Genomic DNA, 13,860 nt, shown 5'->3' with positions numbered 1-13,860 from the left:
TACTCCTTGGAAGGAAAGTTATGACCAACCTAGATAGCATATTCAAAAGCAGAGACATTACTTTGCCGACTAATGTCCGTCTAGTCAAGGCTATGGTTTTTTGAGTGGTCATGTATGGATGTGAGAGTTGGACAGTGAAGAAGGCTGAGTGCCAAAGAATTGATGCTTTTGAGCTGTGGTGTTGAAGAAGACTCTTGAGAGTCCCTTGGACTGCAAGGAGATCCAACCAGTCCATTCTGAAGGAGATCAGCCCTGGGATTTCTTTGGAAGGAATGATGCTAAAGCTGAAACTCCAGTATTTTGGCCACCTCATGCGAAGAGTTGACTCATTAGAAAAGACTTTGATGGTGGGAGGGATTGGGGGCAGGAGGAGAAGGGGACAACAGAGGATGAGATGGCTGGATGGCATCAGTGACTCGATGGACGTGAGTCTGAGTGAACTCCGGGAGCTGGTGATGGACAGGGAGGCCTGGTGTGCTGCGATTCATGGGGTCGCAAAGAGTCGGACACGGCTGAGCGACTGAACTGAACTGAACTGAAATGAGTGTTGTCTTATGTTTTTTAACAATCTGGATGGCTTTTTATTTCATTGACTCATAGACTCACAGAAGTTAAACTGAACTTGGAAGTCAAATTCAGCCTTCCTCCCAAGATCATCCCCAGGACAAGGGCCTGGATGTCCAGGTTGGCTCCAATACTCTCAGTAATGGGAGCCTCAGCCTTTGTCAGGGGGGCCAATTTCATGGCGATGGTCAAATTCCTTCTCCTCACTAACACCCAACCCTAAATGTCACCCTTTATAAGGTCTCTGTACCAGGGCCCACAGTGGCACCATCATGACCCAGTGGATGCCTCACCAGGTACCACTCTACCATCTCTTTCCCCAAGCTCAGACATAGGAACTGGGTCTTTTAAGACCTACTCCCTGACTTCTAATAAAGCTGCTTCCCTCAGGTCATTTCCCTATTTAGAATCCTCCCTCCTTCCCTCTGTTTCCCCTGCACCACAATGCCAGGGCTCTCGCTGCCCCTTACACACCAGTCTGTCCCTCCCTGGCGCCTCCCTTGCACACCTGCGTTACAACAGGCACCCATCTCTGGCTCCCTTGTTCACTTTGCTGGTTCCTGCCCCTGTGGATTTGTTCACACCACTCTTTCCTCCTGACTCCTTTTCCTCTCTCTCTTCTAAGACCCAGGATAACTTCCACTTCCTCGCCAAGAGTTGGAGTCCCTCCTACACTGGAAATCTGGAACTATCCCACAGAGCAATTGAACAAATTACTTTCTCCTGACATTTGAATCTCAAAGTAATAAAAATACAGGCAATGGTAGAAGCCACTGTTCTGATTTCAGTGTCCTTTAGGTACCCTCTTCTGGATCCCTGGCTGCTCAAATGGTTTTTTAAGCTGTATTTGCCACTCAATATCATTTTAATAAACTCCTTTTCAAATGAAGGTCAGCAGCATTGCTGTTGCTTTCACTTAAAGAACCCTGGCTGTCACAGATGGAATACCACCTGCTAGTAGGGGAACGGGGAGGGGGATGACTTTAAAAAAAAAAAAAAAAAAAAAAACACAACTCTAATTCTCTCCACTAAGAGATGTTTAAAAACCAATTTTTGAACTACTTTGATGTTATTTAGGCCGCGTTTTAAACACTAAAACAACTCTCAGCCCATCACGGTGAGAAGCAGAGCATCTCCTCAAGTCCTCGTACTCATCAGCACCCTCCACCCCACCAGTACTTGTATCTGACTTCTTAGCAAAAGACATGAACCCAGCTTGTGGCCTACGGCATCCATGTGCTAGGAAAGTGCCCAGAAAACAGTGTATGACCGTCCTCTGGCTCTAAAGTCAAAGAACGCATTAATTTTATCAGGGCTTTCAGAGCTAGGGTTATTCGCCTGCTTCCCTCACCTCCCCCTAGAGATTCAGCCAAACACGGTCTCTCGGCTGTGAAAAACAAAACAGAAACCAATTACTATTAGGAATATTAAACTTTAATCTTTGCTTTTTTTCAGTGACACTAAAGACCTTTTGCCAAAGGGATCTTCTCTCCGGTTCCTGTTCTTCACTACAGAAGAAAGTGAGACCTCCGTGAAGCGAGGATTGTGAGATCAGGTCCACAAGAGCCAGCCAGCCCGATGCAGGTAAGCGTATTTCATTGCCCTGCATCAAATGAGTACACCGTTAGAATGATCTGGTCGTTAGAAGAGTGGTCCACTCAGACCAACAGCCTGCAAGATGTTGTTTATTGTTTGGTCACTAAATCATGTCCAACTCTTTGCAGTCCCACAGACTGCAGCCCTCCAGGGTCCTCCATCCATGGGATTTCCCAGGCCAGAATACTGGAATGGGTTACCATTTCCTTCTTCAAGCCTGCAAGATATCGTCAGCCTATAAAACCAAGCTGAGTTGGGTTCTAGGCACAGATTGCTCAATGAAGGACCATGCCTCAGAACTAGGCAGGGACTCCTGTGTTTGGAATCACAAATGAGCCCCTTGGCACCTGGTGAGGAAAACCTGGGAAGACACTTGTGCCGTATGATGTGCCTGTCCCAAGAAATGGCCCGGCGTCCCCTGAGCACTGTGCTGTTCTCCCGACTTCTGCACGGCACCTCATTGTACTGAACGATTCAGCCCCATGTTCAATTAAGAGCGTTTCTTAGCAACCAAAACAAGATTATTTTGAAGCCAGAAGAAAAGCATCCAGTTAGCACAAAACCCCAATTCCAAATTCTGAATCGGGACTTCTCCCCAAACACAGGGTCCACTGCCCTGGATGCAAAGAGGTGTCTAAGGTGACTACCCCAAATGGGGCTCTCCTCCCCATCCATAGTGTGGCTGCACCCTTCGGGGTCTGGAGGCCAGGTGGAACAGCAGCCCAAGTGCTGGAAAAGGGTGGCAGCGGTGCTGTGGGTGGCTCGGGAGGCCCCGCCCAGAAGGACCTGAGGACACGGGCTGTCACAGAGCAGCTGTGAGGCCCAGATTGTTCCCACACAGTCCCAGGCCTCCTTGTACTTTGTTCCTGGAGCCACCTCCCTCCCGAGCCTCCTGACACCATTTTGGAGGGTGTAACACGATGTCCTTGGAGCTCGGTTCTTCCCACGGCTTGAATCTCTCCCCTGGGGAGCTGGGAACCATCCTTCTCCTGACATGAACTCGGGAGTGTCTGTCTGGGAGGAGAGACAGAGCAGACGAGGGTTCTGGGCGTAGCCAAAGAGCGCAAAGACTATTTCTTGAGAAACAAGGAAGAATCGAGTGAAAATTTGAGCAATGTTTAGGAACCCAAAAGAAGATAGCCAACAGATTAAAACATTAGAGTTTACCAGCCAGCAATGGATATATCCAGGCTCTGATTGGTCCCCTGCCCAGAAGTGGCTGGATCATTTCTTTGCAAACACATTGGGCATGTTGTAAATCCGGGGAAGACATTGGCTGTGCTGTCCTGCCATCTCCACACAGGATGGGGCTGGAATTACTGCTCCAAATCCTGGCTCGCCCACAGCACCTTGTGTATGCGTGCTAAGTCACTTCAGTCAAGTCCAACCCTTTGTGACACTATGGACCCTACATAGCCTACCAGGCTCCTTTGTTCATGCAGTTTTCCAGGCAAGAATACTGGAGTGGGTTGTTCTGCCCTCCTCCAGGAGATCTTCCTGACCCCGAGATCTAACCCATGTTTCTTACATATCCTGCATTGGCTGGTGGGTTCTTTACCACCAATACCACCTGGGAAGCCCCCACAGCACCTTCAACAACCTCACTGAAGACAATACAGCCCCTCTTCACAATCAGGTCATATTGGATCACTGACAGACAAATGATCCATAGGTAAGCCAGTGTTTCTGTTGGTCAGTGACATCCTCCTCAAAAAACATGGGACACACTTATCAGAAATCTGAACTGTGAAACCGAATCAAGCCAACAGCAAGTACAGTACCTGAAAAGGTGCAAAGAGAACATTTCCAGAACAGCGGGAGTGCCACATGTTTACGGATGAGATAAAAGGAGCTGGGAGGTGGAGTCGGGGGTCATGGCAAGCCAAGGGCTGAAGAAGCAGACACTGAAAGGTACAGACGTGGTGGACAACACTGCGGCTCCCTTTCCAAGTCAGCTCAGAACATCAGACTTTTATGAAGACGCTGTTGAATCTTCAGGGCTTCGCGTTAGGGCTGTGTATTCTGTTGGGAAGCCCTCAGTGTGTCATGATTTTTTATGATGGTGGATTTGCTCTTACCTCAGAGTGTGTTGTGCCCACGTCTTATATACGTCATTTGACAATCAACCAGCTTGAGAGAATCCCTGAGCCTCTCCCAGGGCTTCAGCTGATGAGAAGTTTTGATGAGGGCCACCAAGGTCTTCTCCAGTGCTAACATTTTCAGCACAGCTAATGGTTGTCACCATGATTTTCACCGATGCCTTCTCCTCCTCGCTGCACCTAGACATGAAAAAATACCGGTACGTTATCAAGGAGGGTGAGGATCCCTTGAATAGGCAGATTTGGTGGAATTTGACGCCCCCCCCCCCAATCCACAAAATTTAGAAACACACAGCTGCTGCAGGCAATAGCAGCCTATTTGGTCACTTGGCTTCCCTGTGCCACCCCTGACCGTCTGCTCTTGAGCCAGGATCACAGCAGGCTCGCTCCCAGGCAGGGGATGGTTGGAGTCACTTTTACCAAAATCTCCTGCGTCTCAGCTGCAGGACCTACATACAATTTCCAAAGGCTACGTCACCAAGGAAACATGTGATTGCAAACATCGACTTTCAATTTTCTGATTTCCTCTGTTAGCATAATTCCATAAACCTAATCCCTGGAGACCCTGGGGTACAAACATAGAAACACACATTGAGTCCAAGTTCCCAGGAAGAAGGAAGCCAGGGGACTGTGGAGAGGAGGCCAAAGACAGTGATGCGCACTGCCTCAGGCAGTTGTGAAAGAGGAAGAATACTGCTCCCGGCTCTGGGCTCGGAAAACTCATGCCCACGCACTTGGCAGATCAGACTGCCTCATTTTCTGGACACATACACATCCGGCCTTCCAGCGTTTGCTTCTTAATCTTCTTAGCTGTTTGCTGCCCGGAAGGTTCAGGTCCAAGGCAGAAGGTGGAGATTAGATGTAATAACGCCCCCTACTCGGGAGCGTGTTATGGAGCACATGTTTGCTCTCTCAGTCAGTGCATTTTCAAAGGCCTATTGGAAGTGTCAGGAAAAATTAGCTTAAAAGGGTTTCTGAAGTAAAGGCTGGTCAAAGGGACCTAGCAGGAGTCCTTTATGTGCCTGTCTACCCCGCAGGGCCTGGAGCGAGATTATGCAGCAGCTTCAGGACAAAGCAAGGTGGGTGGCTGAGCAGCGCCCGCCCCAGGAATGATGCTTTGGGAAGTCATGGAGCTGTTTTCCCTAATCCTCCTTGCATCCATTTGGGAAGGATTTGGGTCCTGAGAGGTAGATAGCATTGAAAAAACCACAATGGACCAGTGTTTGGAGTTCACCAGCTTTGCTGGGAAGGGCTGTTTAACAAAAGCGCCAGCCTGGACTTCACGTTGTGTGACTGCATCGCCACCAATACCCTCAGCCAGGCGTCCAGCACAGCCACCAAGGCTGCTCTTATTCCAGACTGAGCCGAGAGGAAAGTCAGGTAGTGCCCTGATGGGCCAGCAGACGAGGATGGGCAGGGCCGTCTGTGACTGACAGCCCCAGCACTCAGGCCTGGAAGCGTCAAGGCCCTTTGCACTCAGTGACAGACAACACACTTTTTGCGTGCACTTTTTGCGTGCTCAGTCATGTCTGACTCTTTGCAACGCCCTGGACTGTAGCCCACCAGGCCCCTCCGCCCATGAAATTCACCAAGCACGGATACTGGAGTGGGTTGCCATTTCCTTCTCCAGGGGATCTTCCTGACCCAGGGATCAAACCCGCATCTCTTGAGTCTCCTGCATTGGCAGGTGGATTCTTTACCACTGAGCCACCAGGGAAGCCCATATATGTCTTTTATGAGGATGCAAAAGAACTACACTCCCCCGCACTGTTGGTTGGGGTATAAAATGGTACAAACACTGCCAAATTACTACATAATTTCACTTATGTAAAAGTCTAGGAAATTCGTACTAATCTGTATTGACAGCATCAGTGGTTTCCTATGGATGAAGTGGACAGCAGGAAGAGGTTACAGAAGGGCACGAGAAAATTTGGAGCTAATGGGTATATTCCTTATCTTGACTGTGATGGTGATTTTGCAGGTGTAAACACAGAATGCTACTGCTAAGTTGCTTCAGTTGTGTCCGACTCTGTGTGACCCCATAGATGACAGCCCATCAGGCTCCCCCGTCCCTCGGATTCTCCAGGCAAGAATACTGGAGTGTGTTGCCGTTTCCTTCTCCAATGCATGAAAGTGAAAAGTCAAAGTGAAGTTGCTCAGTCGTGTCCGACTCTTAGTGACCCCATGGACTGCAGCCCACCAGGCTCCTCCATCCATGGATTTTCCAGGCAAGAGTACTGGAGTGGGCTGCCATTGCCTTTTCCGAAACACAGAATAGAATTTATCAATTACATCCTTTCAACGTGTGTAGCTTATTGTATGATAATTAGGCCTCATTAAAGCTGTTTGTAAAACACCCATGTCTTTTAGTCTTCTGCCTCTTCCTTATCTTTTGAGCATGGAGCACCTTTTCTGGGAAGGTTTCTTGGCCACGACCCCTCCCCATTCCCCACCCACCCACACACACACTCTGTTTAGGCCCACACCATGCCCCTCTCCCATCCCTCTATGATAACACTCTTTAGGGTATTTTGCAAGGACTGATCGTTTTGTGTGGTACTGAGAGTTGGGCTCCAGCTTTCATTTTTGCATCTTTGGCACCTACTGTGGCACCAGGAATATTATGTTCAGTGAATGTTTGTTGAAAGAATGACTAAATGAAAGAATTTTAAATATTTACTTTGCATCTTCTAAAACACTAGATACCAAAGAATGAAGATAATATATGCTTAATAGTCAACAAAAGATGGATGGAAGGCTACATGGATGGAAGGACAGGTGGATGAATGGATAGATGGATGGATGGATGGACAGGTAGATTGATGGATGGACAGGTAGATGGATGGATGGATAAATGGATGGATGGATGGGTGGATGGATGAATGGGTGATTGGATGGATGGATGGATGCAGCCCACATCCCATGTATTAGCATGCAGGAGGCACAGTAATAACCTACCCTTGCAGCTGATGTAAGCTTCCAAGTTACACACAAAATGGCCTCATCACACCTGATCCTGCAGCATTTGAGGTTAGAATTCCTCACAACCTGGAGTAAGCTTCTGAACTCTCCTCTTGAAACTTTCCCAATAGCCACAGTACCCCCCAGGCCAGCAGCTCAGACCCCATGCTCCCTCCATGTCAGGCATCATGAGATTCAGTCCAACCCAGAGTCCCGTTGTGATGTCAAGAATTTTTTTAGGCCTTTCCAAATCAAACTTTACCTGGAAATGTTCTATTTTGTCATGGCATTGAGTGGAGAAAAATGGAATAAATTATTCCAGTCTTCTTTTTTTCTAATAAACCCCAATTTCCCAAATTATAGTTAAAAGAAAAATATTAGAGCACAAACAGCATTATAATTTTGAATTGCTGTGTTCAGTGGAGTTTCCTCTCTAAATCCACATCAATAGGTAATTTAACAAAAGGCGAAATCGCAATGGGAGTTCAACAGATGAAATTAACACAGCACACAGCTCCGGACTGAAATATTTCTTTGCCCATGTAATTGCTTGCAGCCACCCTTGTGTAAAAGCCCCCATCAGATTACAGGATTTGTTGTATGTAAATTGAAGACTAAATGGTTGGTAGCACCTTTCAGCTCTGCGATGCTGGAAATGAGTTTTTTAATAGGAAATTAGATTAGTAATATTTTAGTCAACAAAAATGTGGGAAAATTCTGCATAAAGATGAGAAAATCATTCATGCAAAGAGACTTTAGACTCAAAAACGAACAATTGTTGAAATTTGTGAATGGTTATTCACAAAAGAATTTCTCCACATTTCTCCTGGCCAAAGTCCAGGGCAGAAAAAATGATTTTCTTTATACCTTTATCACAAGAGTCCACCACAATGGGTATTCTAGATAACGATATTGGAGTCCCTTCTTCCAACTCCCAGCGTTTTGTGTGTAACCTGGAAGCTTAAATCAGCTGCAAGTTTAGGTAATTACTGTGCCTCCTGCATGCTAATACACGTGATAGGGGCTGCATCCTAAGAACATTAGCTCATGGTCCCTGGAAGGCTGGAGATGGGAACTCATTGAGAGGGGAAGGGCGTCCCGGGAAAGGAGGTGAAATCTGGTATCTGGTTCTTTGTTCCAGGAAATGGACCTGGCTGTGTTCTAGGAACCAGGATGAGGCACCTGTTGTTCTAGGCCAGAAGGAAAAGGAAATCTGATACCTAGGTCTTGCTCTAAACCCAGGAAACTTGGAAGCCAGGACAGGGCACGCTGTCCTGGTAAGTGGGAGAGACCAAGACAGAGAGAACCGTACTTAGGAGCTGGTCACTGAGCTCCCGAGAGGCAGGTTGAGGGTGGGCAGATGCTGGCAGCATCCCTTCCTCACATGCTGGACTGAGGGGGCCCTCGGCTCCTGGCCACATGGGCCCCTCCGGACCGCAACTTGTCTTACAGGGAACACAAGAGGAGAGTCAGAGAGGGAAAGTGCCAGCAGGACTGAGGTCACCGTGTGTTATAACCTAGTCCCGGAAAAGCCCACCACTGTTGCTGTAATTGACGCACTAAAAACATGTCACCGGGGGCAGCCCGCATGTGCACGGGGTTGGGGGGCACGCTTCAGGCAGGGGCAGAATAGCAGGAGGTAGGGGTCCTGGGGAGCCATTGTACAGGCGACTGGGAACCGGTCTCTTCCCTAAGTTGGACAATTCCTCCCTTCTGAACTGCGTCTGAGAAGAGAGAGCGGGTTTGAACCAAGGGGTGCTGCTCCAGCGAGGGCGTTTCCTTCCTCGACTGTGCCCCGCCCTCAGCGACGGAGTGGCGGTCGGCGCTGTGCTGGTCATTGAGCAGCCAGTCCTGCCTGTGTGTTGGGCAAGCTACTCAGCCTCTTGCAGTGCTTCTTCCTCTGTGATCCGAATATAAGGAGAGCCTTGCAGGGACTCGGGGAATGAATGAGTTGGCGTCTACATAAGGCCTGATGCGTAAGGAGCACTCAGTCACTTTCTTTTCCTCACTCCGTGTTTTGAGCTATTTGTTGTCCCTCTGACCAAAAGCATCCCCCATCCTGTCTTCTCCCCTGAAACTTCTGACTCTTCTCTGGAGCCCTCTGAGGTCCCTTCTCTGCTTCCCCACAGCTTGGAACCCACACCTCTTACTACTTGGGAATTTGATCAATTTAAAACTTGAATGGATATGACCTATTACTTTGGGGCAAGCATTTCCTAATTTCCTATTGGAAATGATGTCTCCTAAACAGTGAGCTGTTGTGCCCAATATATCATCTTGTATATTCTTTTTCAGATTCTTTTATGTTATTACAAGAAATTGAGTGGAGTTTCCTGTGCTATACAGTAGGTTCTTGCTGGTTATCCAGTTTCCATATTGTAGTCTCTATATGTTAATCCCAAACTCTTAAATTATTCCTTCCCCTCCTTTCCCCTTTAGTAACCATGTTTGTTTTCTGTGTCTGCAAGTTGATTTCTATTCTGTAAATAAGTCCCTTTGTATCATTTTTTTTTTAGATTCCACATATAAATGATATTATGTGGCAGTGGTCTTTGTCTGGCTTACTTCACTTAGCATGATAATCTGTAGGTCGATCCATGTTGCTGCAAATGACATTTCATCCTTTATTTTATACACAGACACACACACACACACACACACACACACATATATATATACTCAGCCAATGTATATTCTTTTTTAAAAAATATCTGGGGCTTCCCTCATGGGCCAGTGGCTAAGATCCCCCCTCCCACTGCAGTGGGCACAGGTTTTATCCCTGGTTGCAGACGATTTTGCATGCCACGTGGCACAGCCAAAAAGGAAAAAATATCTGGCACAGGGTGCAGCCCACAGCGCCCGTTGGGCTGATTTGAACTAGTTCCCCTCCCTCAATCAGAGTGAAATGGATTCCATCATACTGCCTTTCTGCACCGCTGTCAGGCAGGGAATTACAGGATTGACGAGCTGACAGTTTCCCAAAGAGTCTGGACTTGCTTTAAGTTAATCAATGAATCCAAAACGTGGCAGGGATGCTTCCAGGAGAGAAGGCCCACTGAGAAAACACAGAAACACAGAATATGGGCTTTGCCCCCAGGGATGCTGACAGACCACGGAGACCAGCAAGATGTGAGCACAAAGAAGCATAACCAACAGTGAGAAGCCAAGCAGGAGTGCTCGGTGGGCGGTGTCTGCAGTCTAAGAGCTGTATGTGCAGGGGAATCACAGGGCAGCTGGGCAGAGTTTTAAAGGAAGGAGACAGGAGTCGAGTTGGATGTTGAAAGGTGAGCAGGATCCAGGCGGGCAGAATGCTTGGTGGCAAGGGCAGGGCTGAGGGAGACCTTTCAGTCCAGGGAATGTCATGGACCCAAATCAGACAGGAAGGTGGGATACAGTTTGACAGGAGGGAAAGTTAGAGATGCAACCTAGAGGAGAAAGGGTCAGAAAGGCGTATCTGGGCCACAGAAAGCCTTGAAGTCAAGCTAAGAAAGTTGGACGTATTGTCACAGACCATGAGGCTCCATGGGTCCCTTAAGCTTCAGAGTGACTTAATAATGTTGATTAAGGAAGGTTGGTCTAGCCTCAGGATACAGCCCCAACCATATGCTCCCAGTGCAGATGGCATTGAATAATCTAGCAAGTCACCCTCTGGCCATGGGACAGCCTGGTCCTGACCACCAGGGACTAGCCCCTGCGCTCCTCGCCCTGGTATGTCCGCCTGCACTGGACGCTCCTCACTCACGGTTGAATATTCCTTCTACAGGCTTCTGTGTCCTCAGAGGGGCCATTCTTACTGCAAGAGAAACAAAACAAAGACAAAAGCAAGAGGGAACCGTTTGAGAATTATTGCAACAGCTGTGCAAGCTGAATAATGGACAAATATGCTCTTACCTGAGACCGAGCAGGAGAATTAGGAAAAAGAATAAATAGACTTAATGGGTTTTTTTAGTGTGTCCCTTCCCAAGACAGTATCCAAGTGTTCCCTGCAGTAGAAAATTACTCTAAAACACAACTACCTCTTAAGAAACCAGATCATCATAATCATTTAAGGAACTTAAGCAGAATAATAAGCTTCGAAAACAAATTATGGAGTTATTTAAATGACTACCCTATCAACATGTTAGGAAATTCCCTCTGAAGCATAACAGACCCCAAAAAGGAGTTAAATATCCTGATGATCCCCCCAGCCCTCAGGAAGCAAGGGTCTGTCACTTGCCAGCAGCCTGGGCAAGTGAGCTGGCTCTTTTGGGGACAGGAGTGGGGTGGCCTTTGCTCCTGGGGTTACTGTTGAATACTTAACACTGGGCAGATTGTTGAGGGTTCCAGCCTGGATGCACAAGCTCTGAGCATGTGATGAACCGGAGCCCGAAGTTTCCAACAGTAAATTTCTATAAAATGCATCTGCTGGAGGGGAGAAGGGATTAGGAGAGGGATCAGTGGGTGGAGGATGAAGAGCTCAGTGACTGTCTAAGGTCCAGTTTTCTGAACGTCCCTGAAAACTCCCTTCTGAGCTGCGTGGATAGAAGGGGACTGCCAGTAAAAACTGAAGGAGACACCCTTACAAAGAAATCTGTAAAGAAAAACAGCATTTGGAGGGAGCAGGGGGCACTTAGGTTTTAATCATGGGACTAAGCAGTTGCATTATTGATGAATCCTCTTAACAGCTCTGTGAGGTAGGTACTGAAGTGGGGTACTGTCCCCATTTCACAGATGGGAACACTGAGGCTGCCAGAGGTTAAAATGGAAGATTATCCAGTAAGTGGCAAAGCTAGGATCCAAACTCAGGCCAGTTGACTTAAGCCCCTCCCATATAATATTGCACAAAATTGTGTCACATGCAAAGCTGGGGACAATACTATGCAGAACAGGAGGCAATGGGGTGAACAATGAGCTCCAGTGACGGGTGGAAGGTCCTCAGAGACCAGGGCCTCAGACACAGGCACTGCTGAGTCCATAGAGGGCACCACCATCAGAGGGAGTGGCTCCTTGGCACTGCAGACAGGAGCAAAGCAGACTGAAGACCATGGATAAGATGGGGGGGTCCCAGGGAAACGGTGGCTGGGTGTCCTCTGTGTGTTTACGGCAGTGGAAGGGGTGAGCAAGAAGGGGACAAAGAAGAGAAGAGAAAAGGGCCCAGTAAAAATCCCAGAGGAATAGCAACATTTCAGGGATGCAAAGGGGGGTCAATATTCCAATATTCCAGTTGCCCCACTGCATGTGGAATCTTCCCAACCCAGGGATCCAGTCTGAGTCTCCGGCACAGGCAGGCGGACTCTACCACTGAGGGACCAGTGAGCCCCTCCGTAGGAATAACTCCCTAACAGTCACTCAAGAGTCTAGGGGTATTTGCTTTCTTTAAGTTTTTCTACTTCCACTGTATTTACATCTCTTTCCTTTTTTTTTTTTTTTTAATAAAGTATTTTTTATGTGGAGCATTTTTAAAGTCTTTATTGACTTTGTTATAATGTTGCTTCTGTTCTTTATGGTCTGGTCTGTAGGCTGTGAAGCCTGTGGGATCTCAGTTCCCCAATCAGCAACCAAACCTGCACCCCCTGGATTGGGAGGCGATGTCTTAACCACTGGACCACCAGGAAAGTCCCGCCATCTCTTTTCCGTACCGTGCTCTGCCTCTTTCTGTCTCTCTCTCTCTCACTGTTTACAGAAACACTATACACTTGCCATAAGTGCAAAGGAGGAAATCAGAAGGATGCTACCACCAAACCTTAAAGTCCTTTAAATAAAGTTTCAGGCAAAGCATTCACTCAACAAACATTTATTGAATGCCTACTATACAAAAGAAGCCAGGAGAAGCCAGGTTAATTTTATGGTCAATTAATTTTGCCAAGTTAACCTATCAGAGGTGATGGATGCAGTGTCCTGGGTGCCATCTGGGGACAGCAAATGTGATCCAAGGCTGGAGCATGTTTGAAGAGATGCGGCTGAGCAGCTTGGTCAAACGGATGAGCCCAGAAAGAAGGACTTGCATAGGGGAGATGTGAACCAAAGCCAGAAATGAGCCTGAAATATGGCACTGGGACTAAACAAGTCCCTGAGGTTATGGGGTGAAAAGATCATTTGGTGATTTAAGCATCAGTATCGGCTCTCAGGGACTTCCCTGGTGGCTCAGTTGGTAAAGAATCTGCCTGCAGTGCAGGAGACTCAGGTTCTGTCCCTGGGTCGGGAAGATCCCCTGGAGGAGGGCATGGCAACCCTCTCCAGTATTCTTGTCTGGAGAAACCCATGGACAGAAGAGCCTGGCGAGCTACAGTCCATAGAGTCGCATAGAGTTGGATAAGACTGAAGCGACTTAGCACGCATGCGTGCATCGGGGCCTCGGAGCTTACCTGAAATCCAGGATTCAGGTGCACTTCTGGGGTCTCCAAGGGCTTTAGCTGTTTCTAAAACAATGAACCGAAGTCTTATTTGGATTTGAATGGACCCGAGGCCTGCAGCCTGCAGATGGATACTTTGCATGGTGTTGCTGCTTGTCCCTAAAAATCTTAGTATTCGTGGGTTTTTTTTTTTTTTTCATCCAACTGATGGTCCTATTTTCATAGGAAAAGCCATAGATCTTCGCAAAGAAAGGTTTATGAAGAAAATGGATAGAGCTTGCCTGGTGGCTCAGTGGTAAACAATGCAT

General features: G+C 47.6%; 1 long non-coding RNA gene across 2 annotated transcripts; it reads right to left on the bottom strand.

The window, feature by feature from the left end:
• LOC102187240 lies at positions 1,992–4,763 on the bottom strand. Of its 2 annotated transcripts, none has more exons than XR_310474.3 (3): positions 4,553–4,763; positions 4,239–4,439; positions 1,992–2,167 (listed from the first exon to the last, which is right to left on the bottom strand). It is a non-coding gene; the product is annotated as an uncharacterized LOC102187240 (long non-coding RNA). The 2 variants fall into 2 exon arrangements; XR_310473.3 differs by having other exon boundaries at positions 4,612–4,763.

The sequence above is a fragment of the Capra hircus genome, chromosome 13 (assembly GCF_001704415.2).
Source record: "Capra hircus breed San Clemente chromosome 13, ASM170441v1, whole genome shotgun sequence".
NCBI classification, from domain to species: domain Eukaryota; kingdom Metazoa; phylum Chordata; class Mammalia; order Artiodactyla; family Bovidae; genus Capra; species Capra hircus.
This window is presented reverse-complemented; position numbering and strand designations above follow the sequence as displayed.